Source organism: Tupaia chinensis, unplaced genomic scaffold, assembly GCF_000334495.1.
Source record: "Tupaia chinensis unplaced genomic scaffold, TupChi_1.0 Scaffold000262_1, whole genome shotgun sequence".
Lineage (NCBI taxonomy): Eukaryota > Metazoa > Chordata > Mammalia > Scandentia > Tupaiidae > Tupaia > Tupaia belangeri.
Genome location: NW_006159742.1, coordinates 90,218 through 97,867, shown reverse-complemented (window position 1 = coordinate 97,867; position 7,650 = coordinate 90,218). Strand labels below are relative to the sequence as shown.

General features: G+C 38.6%; 1 pseudogene; it reads left to right on the top strand.

Moving 5' to 3' along the window:
• Positions 1 to 7,650, top strand: part of LOC114007956 (chromobox protein homolog 3 pseudogene) — a 32,102-nt pseudogene that overhangs the window by 1,112 nt on the left and 23,340 nt on the right.

Genomic DNA, 7,650 nt, shown 5'->3' with positions numbered 1-7,650 from the left:
ATAAGCTTATATGTTTGAGATCCTGTCATGCTGAGCAACCTCAGAATAAGAAATAAGTTCCTCCAAATTAAATTGAAAGTTTTCCCGAAGCCATAACCTTTAAAATTAATGATTTTGTAATTGGGCAATCTAAATTGGATAACTTAAAAGCAATCATCAGAATTTTTTATCTATCTGTAGTCATATAAATTCAATAGTTTATTTGCAGAATTCCTGAAAGGAGAAATTCTATGAGTACTAGTAAGCTCCCCTCCCACATGACAAAAATGGACAAATCCCAGTGTTGAGCTAAGAAAGACTATAAGTGAGCATTTTAATCCTCTAGTAAAACTTCCTTTATAAAAAGTTGAAATCCTTATGCTCTATTGACTGAAAGGTCATTATTCATGAAATGTCTTAAGATTTGGCTCATGGAAATTTAATCAGTTGGTTAAAGATGTTAGCAGTTTCGGACTTGCTGGCATAAATGAGTGAACAAATTTGATCTAAAACTATTGTGCATGTTTCTTTTCTTAACCCCAATTCATTCCTTATGTGTAGGCCTCAATCTTTGCAGTATTTGGGTTACTGATTCAGCAGAAGCAAGAAGAACCAATAACTCTGTAGTAATCAGAATGTTGCCCAACTGTATATTGTTTACTTTATTGTAAATACTGGTGAACAGTGGTCAATAAATAGTTTTATATTCCTTTAAAAAAAAAAAGTGAGGGAGACCTTTGACCTTGAAGTTCTAGGGTTTTGGCATGGCCATGCCCCCGGGGGAGTGATTTCTCACTTTCCCTCTCTGTCTCTCCATCTCTCTCTGGTAAGGGCATACACCCTATGGCAAAAACCTAAAAAAAGAGATGTTCTAGACTTTCATATCAACAATCTTCATTGTCCCCTCTCCATCTTCCCTTTCAAGACTAATATTATCCAGAGAAATAAGGACCACACATTCTATATCTCCACTGTCTGATATGGTCACCACTAACTATGTATGACTATCCAGCACTTGAAATATGGTGAATATGAGTGAGAAACTGAATTTTTCATTTAATTTAATTCTAATCAACTTAAATTCAATGAGTCACATGTAGCCAATGGCTAACATTGCCTTCCTGTTTAGGAAGGCAAAAGGGATCAGTGTATTGGTTAAATTTGAAAAACATACTTTAAATACTGGATTGTCAAGAAAGTCATAATGTATTTTTTCAATGTAAATTATATGCTAGATCAGATACTAGCATATAACTTGCTTATTGGCAAATAAAGTTGTTTTTTAATTGATAGAAATATTTTGTAGCATGTTGATTTAAGAACAAACAAGTGGTGAGAGGCTGAATTTAATTGTCAGTAATGATTCCTCACTTTAAGACTTGTTAAACCAGGAAGCTAAAAACTAAGAGTTTGAAACAACAATATGAAGGAACTTAATAAAGCTCATGAAGACAGAATTAAGGTATAAATCTATGGTAGTGTAAAAAACTTTGAAATTCATGCATAACTTTTTCATAGTACACATTTTCCATGAACTTTTTGGAAACCCCCCTTTTTTTTTTCCAAGTAAATCACTTTAGAAAGTGAGTAAACCACTGTTACTTGCCAAAAAAAAGTGTCAGATGTTGAAAACATTGATTCTTGAACCCCCAAACACCAGAGTCACCATGCCAACCTTAAAATAGCACAGCTTGCAGGGCTACCTCCAGTGCTTTTGCTTCTGCAGGTCTGGGTGGGGCTGAGTACAGACAGTTCTAACAAGTTCGTGATACTCACATTGTTGGTCTAGCAACCACCGTTACAAAACTCTTGACTTAGAAAAATACTCTGCAAGAGGAACCAGCAGGTGGTGTAATGGCTACCTCACTGGACTCCCATATAGTTGACTGCGGTTGGAGTCCTGGACCCGGTGGTTTAAACTCGTTCTGGGTGCGTGTATGTGCACGTGCCCAAGATCCCAAGAGGAAAATGGAGGAGAAAGGATTTCAGCATGGCCATTCCCCCTAGGAGTTGACTTATTGCTTTCTGTCTCTCTGTCTCTCTCTGTCTTTCTGGTGAGTGCACGCACCCTATAGCAAAAACTTCTCAAAAAACAAAACAAAACTCTGCAAGACAAAATAAACTAAATTTTACCTTGTAGGACATCTCAGAATCTTTGCTCTGCAAATACTACTTTTTTGTTCTGAGGTACCCAGAAGGAATCAAATACATGGCACAGCTCACACTGAGGTGATTATAAATCCCTTTCCCATGGAATAACCCAAGGACTAGAATTGGAGAAACATGATGCTATGAAATTAATTTGAATTAAATTTAAAGCTAGTTGTGTTTATGGTACTTCTTCTGTTTCCTTTATTCAGCCACAGCATTGGAGTTCCAGGTATTCTATTCTGAGCTTCTTCCTCCCTTTTCCATCCATCCTCTCCTACACAGAAAGGTTCATCTAGGGCCACAATTTTACATGTGGAAAATACCCAACTTGACATGTCTCCTCTGAACTTTCCACAGTGTTCCCACTGCCTATTAGAACTTTCATCTCCAACAGAACATGTCCTGAGCTGAACTGTTGCTTACTCCCCACTGACCCACTCTGATTCCTCTCCTGGTTTTCCTACTTGGTAAATGGCATAACCATTTACTCTTTGGAGTTAACTCTCTGGAGTTAACAAATCCATCAGCAATATCTATAATTTATACTTCCCCAAAGTGTGTGTGAGTATGTGTATATACAGTCATACACATAAACAGAAACATAATGAATACATGTGTGCACAAATATACGGGTGCATCTCTATGTATACACATGTCTGTAGATACACGTCTCCTTTTACCCATCTATAATACCACATGATAGTTTAAGCCATGAGTCTTTGGGACCAGCAAATGGTGTAATAACTACGTTGTTGGGATTCACACATGGCTGACTGTGGTTCAAGTCCTGGACCCAGTGGCTTGAAACTCATGCTGGGCACATGTGCGTGTGTGCCCAAAATCTTGAGAAGAGAATGGAGAAGGGATTGTGGTGTGGCCATACCCCCTGGGGGTGATTTCTCACTTTCTGTCCACCAGTGAGAGCATGTGCCCTATAACAAAAAATCTCTCTTAAAAAAAAAAGACATGAGTCATGTCTTTTTTACTGTATCACATTTCTTTTTAAATGAATGACTTTTATTTTCCCATGCCCGTTCTGGAGGTTACACAGGGACCATAATATAAGAGAGTAAAAAGGTGTTTCTCTAGCTCTATTCCATTCTGTAATTGTGGAAACTCAAATGGCTCTCAGATCTGTGTAGCTGGTTTGGAAACCCCAGAGATGCCTCACATGTTTTAAGAGCTTGTCCTCTCTGCCAGCTTGCCCTTCTTCTTCAGGCCTCTGCGATGATGTCTCCTGTCCCCAGAAAAGACATCTGCTGTTCTCTTCCACTTCTTCCCTAATCTAGAAAGCAGGTCCAACTTCATGTCCAGGCTGCTATATCTTTCTGCTCTAATGAGCTGTGCATTTCCCTGAAGTGTGATAAGGGATACTTAATTCCTGTATATCCTAGTATACAGGTTATCAGAGCAGTACCTTTTCTTCTTTTTAATAAGTTACTTATTTCATTCAATTTGTTGTTATTTATTTCTAAAATTTGACTAGAGAGAGACAGAGAGATAGAGAAAGGGAAAATGAGAAAGCAAACCACCAGGTCCGGGATTCAAACTACTGTCGACCATGTGAGACTCCAGTGCCCTGACCACCACGTCACCTGCTGGTCCCATGTTACCTTTTTTTCTTTAGAGAGATTTTTGCTATAGGGCGTGTGTGGTTGCCAGAGAGACAAAAAGTGAGAAATCACCCCCCATGGGGGATGGCTACACCACAATCCCTTCTCCTCCATTCTCCCCTTGTGATTTTGGGCATGCATGCACATCCACTTGGCGTGAGTTTTAAGCTGCTGGGTCCAGGACTCAAACCGTGGTTGAATACGTAGGAGTCCAGTGATGTAACCATTATGCTGTCTGCTGGTCCCTCGCAGTACCTTTTTTAATGCTTTGCTTCTAAATAAAAATTTAGGAAATTTGAGAAGTGTCTTCTCATTTCTCATGCAAATAGAACCATGTAAGTTCTGCCCCACTGCCCTTTCTTGTTTTCTTCCTGGATGTACCCAACCTCTTATTGTCCATGCATCCTACCTCCCACTTTGACATGAGTGGGGGTGTCTGTGTGTATGAACATAGGTGTGTGTTTCTACGTACATGGTGTGTTTATTTCTTTCTGTTTTATTTGCATTGCACCATAAAATCTAGGAGTGTGGGGCAGGATGACGGAGCTGTGGTAAAACATGACACTGAGGAAGGTAAAATATAACCTGGGAAGGTTACAGGTTTGTATTTGGAGACTTTCCTGAGTACGCCAGGCACATGCCTACCCACAATCCAGGGACCAACACGGTGTCAAGACCCTGTTGCAGGTGCAAACTGTTTCTCTGTCTCTCTCATAGAAGCGTTAAATAAAGAAGCTTAAAATGTTCTGATGAAGGTTAAAAATGAAGGAGATTATTAAAACAAGAATCTCGGAGTAGCCTCTCTGTAGGACTCTCTTTTCTGCCCCCTTCCTTTTAGAGTGTCCTGAGTTGCTCTTATTATCTTCTAAAACAGTTATGGAGATCAGAGATTTTTGTCTTTCCCTCCCCGTATCATTAGGTCCCTAGATACAGGTCTTTCAACTTTATTCTCATTAAGGAAAAGATCCAAATTGTTGTCTGAGTTTCAGAGGAGAGGTCATTAAGGGTAGGACGTTCCCACCTGCCTGTCCGCCCCTCAGTGAAGCTGTTTCCAACAGCGTCAGTTCTCCCTCAGCTCGCAGGGTGCAGAGGCTCCGGAGGCTGCCAGGAGTCGTGGTGCTTAGCTCAGCTCAGTGTTGTCTTGATTGCTCATCAGATAGCTGTGTGGACAGATGGAGGCTCTTTTTAGTTTTTCACTTATTAGCAGTTTGTTGTGTAGCGTGATTCCCACGGAGGGAACATGTTGCGGTGACAGCTATATGATTTTAAAGATCAATATACAAAGAAGAAGGGACTCGTGAATTAAGGGTGTGTGTGTTTATCCAAGTGTAGAACAGCACCAATGTACCGTAGATCTGAAACACCTTTAAAGGGAAACTGTTCTGCGGCCACTTGGTCTTCTTTGTAGGACAGCCCAAATAAATAAATAGTTTAGAATTCAATTATTTACAGATGCATTTGTTTGGCCCCTATGGCAGTTTAATCCTGAATTTTTGTTTGAAGCATTAAAAAATTTAATTCATATACTAGGAAAAATAGAAACACTTTCTTCTGTATATTTAATGAAACGGAGATTCTTAATCCCTGCAGGGTGGGGACAAGGGTGTGGGGAGTATTGAGACAAGAGGCCATTTCTGATTTTCTGTTTCCTGAGGATTCCAAAAGCCTGTTAGTGCCATCACAGATGTACCAAAAGTGTCATCATTAATTTTTAAAATTTTTATCTCCAGAGCAGTAGTTTCCACAGAATTACCTGGGGAACCTATTAGAAACACAGATTCTTAATCCCTTTGAGGATAGCAGATTCGGTAGGATTAGAGAAGAGGTGAAGACTGACCTCACTTTCAGATGACGTAGCAGTCATTTGAATTTACTTGCCTCAGGAATCTTTTTGTCTAGGAGAAAACACACACCGAAGACCAGCTCTTTCAGTTTTTCTTGTTCCTTTTTTTCTCTCTTTTTCATTAAAACCTACTCACTGAAGAGCTGCTGCTAGATGACTCTGGCCTCAGTGAGATGTCTTACAAAGTATTTGGAACAGCTTTTCATTTTGTCTTAATTTTGCTTTAACTCTCTCTTTAGATTAGATTTTGTTAAAAATGTTATTGCTTGCCTGGCAAATATTTGGAAGGATTATGTACCCCCAAATGCCTTTATTACCATTAATGACTATTATTAATTGCTTCCGAATAGAATCCTTCAGTATGCATTACGTTTTGGCAAGTAGCATACATACATTTCAGAATTATATCAGATACTTAAAATATTCATACTCTATTTAGCTATGATTTATGGTATAGTGTTATTTAAATTTACATTTCAGCCTGTGGCATGTAAAATAATAATGGTATCTCAATGCATATGTATATTTGGATGTTTGCTTGTATTTATATAAGTGGGCAAAAACATAATCAGCCATTTCCTCTCTAAAAGTGACAGGTAAAGGAAAAATGTAATATCTGCCATCATATTAGTGTTTTGAGAAATGGCTCAGTAATCAGTGTTATTTAAACGTTAGATGCAAATGGAACTATGTGCGTTATTATAACATTTTTCTCTATTTGAGTGTTTAAAATCTAGAAATTGTCATCATATCTCCTCAAAGAAGAGACAGAATCAACTACATTTAAGGTAAAAACAACTTGGAATTTTATCAATTTGTTTTCTTGTCACCATGAAGCGAGTTTGAATAATTCATATTTTTGCGGTATAATAACTCCTCTTAGTTAAAATTCACGTTTCAAGTAAAGGACTAACATTGCCTGAGTACTCATTATATTTGAAATGGTTATGATTACGTATTAAGCTCACCTTCCTCCCCTGATCTCTTTTCTTCATTAAGAGATGACTCTGTCCTTTGCAGGCTCAGATCTATGCCAGATGGCCAGTCACGTGGAGTGGCTGGTAGCAGTCTGTCCTCATGGAGTCACAGAAGAGTGAGCACAGAGGAATGGGCATTACTAGCCCTTCTATTTCACACTTGATTTCCTTGTGAGCCGTTGATCAAATTCTACCTAAAACTTGTGACTTCTACCATTTAAACATCTGTCCTTGCTCTCCATCTTCCCTTTCTAAAGAACATGACTTTTCACCCTTTTTTTTTCCCTCTAAAAATGTGACTATGGAATTGAAAACTTCCTTGCAGGAGGCAATTTGTGTCATAAGAAACCATTTCTTTTTCTTTTCCTTCTTTCTTTTTTCCTTTCTTTCTTTCTTTCTTTCTTTCTTTCTTTCTTTCTTTCTTTCTTTCTTTCTTTCTTTCTTTCTTTCTTTCTTTCTCTTTTTATTTTTTAATACCCGAAGCCATGTTTTTCTCTAGGCAACACTTCGTACATAATGAAGAAATAGACTGCTTTTGGATGTCTGTTCTGCTCACAATTACCACCTCATCCTCATTGCCGACTGGGACCTGTCTTCTGAACCACAGGTCTGGGCCACCATAACCAGATTTATACTTACAGCCTAGACTACCTCCTCCAACCAGGGCTTGATACTTGATTCAAGCTCAATTCACTATTGTCTCTCTCAGAAAGTGAGGAAGGGATTTAAACATGGGTAAGTTTTTCCCTCTAAAAATGTGACTATGGAATTGAAAACTTCCTTGCAGGAGGCAATTTGTGTCATAAGAAACCATTTCTTTTTCTTTTCCTTCTTTCTTTTTTCCTTTCTTTCTTTCTTTCTTTCTTTCTTTCTTTCTTTCTCTTTTTATTTTTTAATACCCGAAGCCATGTTTTTCTCTAGGCAACACTTCGTACATAATGAAGAAATAGACTGCTTTTGGATGTCTGTTCTGCTCACAATTACCACCTCATCCTCATTGCCGACTGGGACCTGTCTTCTGAACCACAGGTCTGGGCCACCATAACCAGATTTATACTTACAGCCTAGACTACCTCCTCCAACCAGG